Consider the following 7,831-nt stretch of genomic DNA (forward strand, 5'->3'; position numbering starts at 1 on the left):
CCTGCAAGACAGGAATGTCAGTGTTCTGCCATGGCCAGCGAAGAGCCCGGATCTCAATCCCATTGAGCACATCTGGGACCTGTTTGATCGGAGGGTGATGGCTAGGGCCATTCCCCCCAGAAATGTCAGCAGGTGTGTTGGTGGAAGAGTGGGGTAACATCTCACAGCAAGACCTGGCAAATCTGGTGCAGTCCATGAGGAGGAGATGCACTGCAGTACTTATGCGGCTGGTGGCCACACCAGATACTGACTGTTACTTTTGATTTTGACCCCCCCTTTGTTTGTTCAGGGACACATTATTCCATTTCTGTCACATGTCTGTGGAACTTGTTCCGTTTATGTCTTAGTTGTTGAATCTTGTTGGGTAAATATTTGTATGAACACATGTTAAGTTTGCTGAAAATAAACACAGTTGACCGTGAGAGGACGTTTATTTTTTTGCTGAGTTCATATCAGGTAAATGGCCACTGATTATAATGAACTACCGTGTGAATATAAATTAATGTTTGGCCAAATATTGGCTTACAGATTAATTTACTTCTCCTATGGGACAAATGTTGGTTGATACTTGATAGATGAAGTCTCCAATGTAATGTTTTCCCTTAAAAAATATGAGAAATCCAAACCAGTTGCTGTGTACTGGACAAAGGGTTGCAAAGTTACTGGAATCTTCAGGAATTTTATTAATTAATAGAAAATCTATGGCAATCTATCATAACTTTGGTAATGTACAGTGCCCTCGGAAAGGCCCCTTGACTTTTTCCAAATGTTGTTACGTTACAGCCTTACTCTAAAATGGATTAGATAAAACATTTCCTCAGCAATCTACACACAATACCCCATAATCACAAAGTGAAAACAGGTTTTTAGAAATTTTTGCAAATGTATTAAAAATAAAAAACAGATACCTTATTTACTTAAGTATTCAGACACTTTGCTACGAGACTCGAAATTGAGCTCTGTTGCATCCTGTTTCCATTGATCATCCTTGAGATGTTTCTACAACTTCATTGGTGTCCACCTGTGGTCAACTAAATTGATTGGAAATTACTTGGAAAGGCACACAACTGTCTATAAAAGGTCCCACAGTGCATGTCAGAACAAAAACTATGCCATGAGGTTGAAAGGAGTTGTCCGTAGAGCTCCAAGGCAGAATTGTGTCAAAGCACAGATCTGGGGAAGGGTACCAAAAAATGTCTGCAGCAGTGAAGGTCCCCAAGAAGACAGAACCACCAAGACTCTTCCTAGAGCTGGCTGCCCGGCCAAACTGAGCAATTGGGGGAGAAGGGCCTTGGTCAGGGAGGTGACTAAGAACCCGATGGTCACTCTGACAGAGCTTTAGAGTTCCTCTGTGGAGATGGGAGAACCTTCCAGAAGGACAGCCATCTCTGCAGCACTTCACCAATCAGGCCTTTATGGTAGAGTGGCCAGACGGAAGCCACTCCTCAGTAAGAGTCACATGACAGCCCGCTTGGAGTTTGCCAAAAGGTACTTAAAGACTCTCAGACCATGAGAAACAAGATTCTCTGGTCTGATAAAACCAAGATTGAACTCTTTGGCTTGAATGCCAAGCGTCACGTCTGGAGGAAACATGGCACCATCCTTACGGTGAAGCATGGTGGAGGCCGCATCATGCCGTGGGGATGTTTTTCAGCGGCAGGGACTGGGAGACTAGTCAGGATCGAGGCAAACATGAACAGCACAGCACAGAGATTCTTTAAAAAATATATATATAACCTTTTTGTGGTATCCAGTTGGTAGTTACAGTCTTGTCTCATCGCTGCAACTCCCGTACGAACTTGGGAGAGGTGAAGGTCGAGGGCCGTGCATCCTCCGAAACAAAACACAGCCCACTTAACTCGGAAGCCAGCCGCACCAATGTGTCGGAGGAAACACCTTACACCTGGCGACCGTGTCAGCGTGCATTGCGCCCGGCCTGCCACAGGAGTCGCTAGAGCGCAATGGGACAAGAACATCCCTGCCGGCCAAACCCTTCCCTAATCCGGACGACGCTGGGCAAATTGCGCACTGCCCCATGGGTCTCCCGGTCGCGGCCGGCTGCAACAGAGCCTGGACTCAAACCAGGATCTCTAGTGGCACAGTTAGCACTGCGATGCAGTGCCTTAGACCACTGCACCACTCGGGAGGCCCTGTACAGAGAGATCCTTGATGAAAATCTGCTCCAGAGCGCTCAGTACCTCAGACTGGGGCGAAGGTTCACCTTCCAACAGGACAACAACCCTAAGCACACAACCAAGACAGCGCAGGAGTGGCTTCGGGACAAGTCTCTGAATGTCCTTGAGTGGTCCAGCCAGAGCCTGGACTTGAACCCGATCTAACATCTCTGGAGAGACCTGAAAATTGCTGTGCAGCAATGCTCTCCATCCAACCTGACAGAGTTTTATAAGATCTGCAGAGAGGAATCTGAGAAACTCCCCAAATGCAGGTGTGTCAAGCTTGTAGCGTCATACCCAGAAGACTCGAGGCTGTAGTCACTGCCAAAGGGGCTTCAACAAAGTACTGAATAAAGGGTCTGAATATTTATGTAAATGTGATATTTCAGGGTTTTTTAAACATAAATTAGCAAAAATGTCTAAACATGTTTTTGCTTTGTCATTATGGGGTATTGTGTGTAGATTGATGTGGGGGGGGAAACGATTTAATAAATTGTAGAGTAAGGCTGTAACGTAACAAAATGTAGAAAAAGTCAAGGGGTCTGAATACTTTCTGAAGGCACTGTATACTTGAATAACGAATCAAAAATGTATTCATATATTGTATTAATTTGTTATGTGTCTAGATTGTCTGAGTTTCTAGTAGATAGAGAAAATGAAAAAAGCATCTAATCAACAGTGGTATTATTTTCAATTACCTCTGCAACTTGTCCAATTATTGACTTTTTTCACAACTGCCACTAGTTTGACACCAAATACATATTAACATTGAAAAATGTTTTGCACACTTATTTATTTTACTAATGATACAGTATTTCATGCTGAAACCTTCATATTAAACACCAATGGTATTCACTAAGTTGATGGTTGATATTTAGGATAATGTTTAACAGCTTTCCATTCTATTTTTTTTATTTTTATAATCTTATTGAATTGTTTCATATATTTTACATGTGATAAGACCAGAGAGGGACCGAGATAATTAGACACCTAAAGGGCCACTAGTGGCCTTCTGATCGATTACATAAAATCTTTGAAAGATACCAAAATTCTGGTTGTTTTACTGGTAAACGTTGACAATGTCATTTTCTTTGAAAGGAATGAAGAAAGACGCATGTGTGGCTACTGCAAAAGGATGTAAAACGAAACACAAAGCAGCATCCTATGATAAGGCTCTGGACATCACACACCCATTCTGTTTGCAACAGGCTGAGCAATCATTTGTCTTCGCAGTGGATGGTATCAGCATCACCAAGGAGAGGAGGAAAAGCTGACAAAAAATGACACCTGGCAGGAAGAATATAACCGAGATTCTTTGCTGAGATCGATGCTACCGTGTCTAATCTAAACATACTGTATACTTGGGTCAGTCTCTACACAAATCATTTAAAACATATAACAATTGCTAGGTTACAGACTCGTGTAGCCAAGTCTACTGGAAAATCTCACACACTGTCACATGACATTATCACTAAGATCAAGGTTCCGTCCCAAATGGCTCCCTGAATAGTGCACTACTTTTGACCAGAGCCCTATGCGAGTCCCTATGGGCCCTGGTCAAAATGAATGCACTACATAGGGAATAGGGTGCCATTTGTGATGCAGCCTAAGAAAAAATAAGGTTTCTAAAGCAGTTTCCTCGGCCGTACACCCATACCAGAATGAGTAGAAATATGTAGGAATGTTGTTGGAGGTCAGAGACAGTATAGTGGTGCTGTGAAGGTATTCAGGTCACAGACATCTGGTTCCCAACAGCACACACGTATTCTGTCCGCAGGCCACTGCATACCCTAATATATAGTGTCTAATGTTTTCATCCCATTGTTCTGTATGAGGATCCCAATACCACAATACCACAACCATCCTCAGTGAAATTTCATAAAAATAAAAATAGTAAAACACTAAAAAGGTTTTCATTTTTAGATAAAACTATACTAAATAAATTCACATGTCACCAAATAATTGATTGAAACACACTATTTTGCAATGGATGTCTATAGTAACTTCAACAGCACTCAATGGGTCAGCACCATGGTGTGGCCTGAGGACAGCTCTGGATCCATTGACTTAATTACCTCCTAGGTTTTCCATTTATGACCACTTCCGGAGGACATCCTCCAACCAATCAAAGCCTTTTTCAGTATGAACTGACATGTTGCCCATCCAATCATACGATTAGGATCAGAGTACGAACCTAGTGCTTTGTTTTGGGGTTGTGCTGCAGAGCATTATGGGGGTTCTATGTGTTGAGAAGCTTCATTGGATAGAGATTGAAAAGTGATAGTTTAGCATGTTTTTGATATAATTAAATTCAAATTAGTTTCTTCAAATTACAGGAGACGGATGACGTTGATTATACATTGTTTTCTTGGTTTTATAACTAATATTTTTGTGGGGAGGGTTTGGCCGGCAGGGGTGTTCTTGTCCCATCGCGCACTAGCTACTCCTAGGGCGGGCCGGGCGCAATGCAAGCTGACACGGTCTCCAGGTGTACGGTGTTTGCTCCGACACATTGGTGCGGCTGGCTTCCGGGTTAAGTGGGCATTGTGTCAAGAAGCAGTGCGGCTTGGCTAGGTTGTGTTTCGGAGGACGCACGGCTCTCTACCTTCGCCTTTCCCGAGTCCGTATGGGAGTTGCAGCAATGGACAAGACCAACTACCAATTGGATACCACGAAATTGTGGAGAAAAAGGGCTAAATTAAATAAATAAAAATGTTTAAAAGATAATTTCTCACTGATATGAAAGGGCTATATGTTTCGAAAACCTTTTCGCAAGCAATGATTATCTACGTTTCTAAACTTTAAAACACAGAGTCGGAATTGTAGTTCACATGGAGCCAGCCGTGGGCGAAGCTAACCGCTGGAAACCCTATGGAGAACATTTTCAACAATCGAGAGCTACTGTAGGGGATCATTGAGGATTCAGTGGAGGCACATCCATCAACTATCACTTTTATTATTCAAAATACAGGAGACGGAGGAGGTTGGTTATACATTGTTTCTTGGTTTTATAACTTTATGCTTGTGTCCAGATACTGCAATTTATTCGCCGCAAATGTTGTTTACTTTTTGTTGATCCCCTTTCATTCTCTGGGGTACACGGAAAAGGTACGAATTAGAACCGAGGGTCGACTGCCTGAGATCAGTTTCATGAAGAACGATGAAAAGGTGAGGGCGTTCAAAACCAATTGGTATCAAAAGTATAGCTTGTTAACAGGGAGCCTGTATTGCTGGCATTGCCTGTTTTTTTGAAAGTCTGAGCCTTGGTCGAAGAGGGGCACAGTGACCTGAAGACCATTGATCGTTCAGCTAAACGGCAAAACAAAAGCAGGAAGCGTAACGTTATAAGATTCAAGCTTCTGGGAAAAAGCCGCATCGATCATGACGACAGTCTGCGTATTCAAAATGCGTAACACAACGAGAAAGTAAGAAGAAACAGCGATATTCTCAAGCGGTTTATCAACACCACTGCGTTTTTGGGCATGCTAAAATTAGAGGGCACAACGAGAGGGAATGTTCCGCTAACTAACAAGTGCAACCACAAGGAGCTTGTAGCAGTAATTGCACGTTACGATGCTTTACTTGCTGAACATATGGAACTTTCAGTCTTTTCTGGGATCATTCAGAATGGTTTGATAGCTTCCATCGCATCATCCATTAAAAGTTAGATTAAAGAGAGGTTGACGGAGCGCACTTTTTTCGAATTAACTAAATGTTGCAGCAGCCTAGGCTACACCTTAACATTCGAGATTTGACTTGCTGTATGGGATGAAAACGAGACCATTTTTCAGTCTGATCAACTGTAGGCTACTAATAAGAGCAGATGCATACAGCCTACTATGTGCGCTGTCCATTTGGCCAGGGTAATTAATTGGTAGCGTTATGTATTTATAGTCCATTTGGTTGTCAGGAGAAAATGTGAATGTGATCAAATTTGGTTTATATTCAAAATTGGGCTGGCTAGGCTGCCTATACGTTTTCCAATCCAAAAGTATTAACTGGAATGAATCAATCATCATAATAGTGATGACAGATGTAAGTACATTTTTATAAGGCCTGCAGTTGCATAGGCCTGCATGATGCGTAAAGCAAGCTCAGCCCTGTGAGTTCTATTGTCTCTATCAGTTGTTGTCTCTGTGTCTGGGTAGAGGAAATCCCCCACCTAGTCTAAATAAATATAATTACTATGAACAAGTATAAGATTGCTGCCCCCCCCCAGGAGTTTTTTCCCTCATAATTTTAAAACTATGTGACCTGATTAGGGACCATATAGGGGTCAGAGTTTTGCTGGTTAAGATAAGGAAAAGACAGATAAGGAAAAACTCCAGGCCCCAGTGGGTAAAAATTGCCCCCCAACCCTGGTTGCCACCAGTCTGCTTGCTGTTGTCAGTTATCGTCAGGTATGTGGATGATCAGGGCTTTATTCAGGAACGTTTCTTGGGCTACTTTGATGTGTCAAGTGGGCGAGATGCGCAGTCTTTGTTTAACTTCATGGACAAACTTGTTGTTCAAACCTACAATGGCGCAGCTGTAATGGAATGTATCTACTATTTGTATCTCCATCTAAGTCCCCTCCTGTTCCCTGATTTAAGAAGTGACCACTCCACTATGATTGTCAACTCTCTCCTGACATGAACTGAAGCCACATCTCATGTTCCCGCTCATCCACTGTTACATTTAACGTTTCCTCTCCAAGCACTGTGAGTACCCCTATCAATTTTCTCTCATTACTGTATGTATAGTCAATCACATTACACAATCACATTATTACACATCAATAATTTTACTCCTTGCTTGGACTAACTCATTCTTAGCTCTTTTGTCTAACTGTGTAGTGTGTTGTGTTATTGTTTTTTGTCCACAGTCAAATCCTGTCCTGCACTGAAGTCAAGCCTCCACTGGTCTCTGCCCTTGAATGTCTGCATTGGACATCACTTGGCCTTCATGGAGCAGCCATGTACCACCACCCTCTCAATATATCATTAGTCAAATGCAGGCTATACCACGCCAGAGTTCTATCCAAATATAAAGATGGCAAGCTTAGTTCGGCAACTTTTGATCATCTTACATGAGATTTTAACTACAGTCAGACATTATTATGAGGTAAATATAATGTAACCTACCTTTGTGATGTCATACATGCTCACATGGGAGACAAATACAGTTGAACTTTCTTCAGGTGTTTAATTTTCCCATTGAGACCAAGGTGTCTTCTGCAAGGGAGCCCTGCATCTTACAATTAAACAACAAATTACACATAGAAAATACACCAGAAAATAAAAAATACAAAGAGATTACAAAAAAAGAAAAGAAAACACACATGAAAAACATTCACATTCTTTAGCAAAAAGGTCCTCAATCAGCACTCTGAACTGCCCGAAAGGCACCCATACATCCATTTGTAGGGAACTCTGAAGAAACTAAAAGCTGTTTTTCCTAATTCTGTAGCAACAGGGAATTTCCAGTTATCTATCCATGTGATGGGTATGGTAACTCGTACATCTATGGATAAGTTAAGATGTCAGGTAATGTGGTAGTTTTTGCAAAAGGGCTTTAAAAATGAACAAAATGCAGTGTTTCGACATGCATGAGGGCCATCCTACTTTCTGATAGAGCAAGCAGTGATGAGTGCAAAACCTCTCACCCCTGATAGAACA

General features: G+C 42.1%; 1 long non-coding RNA gene across 1 annotated transcript; it reads left to right on the top strand.

The window, feature by feature from the left end:
* Positions 1–4,683: 4,683 nt before the first annotated feature.
* On the top strand, positions 4,684–7,489 carry LOC139549190 (uncharacterized). Its single transcript, XR_011669844.1, has 4 exons — positions 4,684–5,157; positions 5,283–5,342; positions 6,767–6,874; positions 7,039–7,489. It is a non-coding gene; the product is annotated as an uncharacterized lncRNA (long non-coding RNA).
* The last annotated feature ends 342 nt before the right edge of the window (positions 7,490–7,831 follow it).

Source organism: Salvelinus alpinus, chromosome 22, assembly GCF_045679555.1.
Source record: "Salvelinus alpinus chromosome 22, SLU_Salpinus.1, whole genome shotgun sequence".
Classification (NCBI taxonomy): Eukaryota; Metazoa; Chordata; class Actinopteri; order Salmoniformes; family Salmonidae; genus Salvelinus; species Salvelinus alpinus.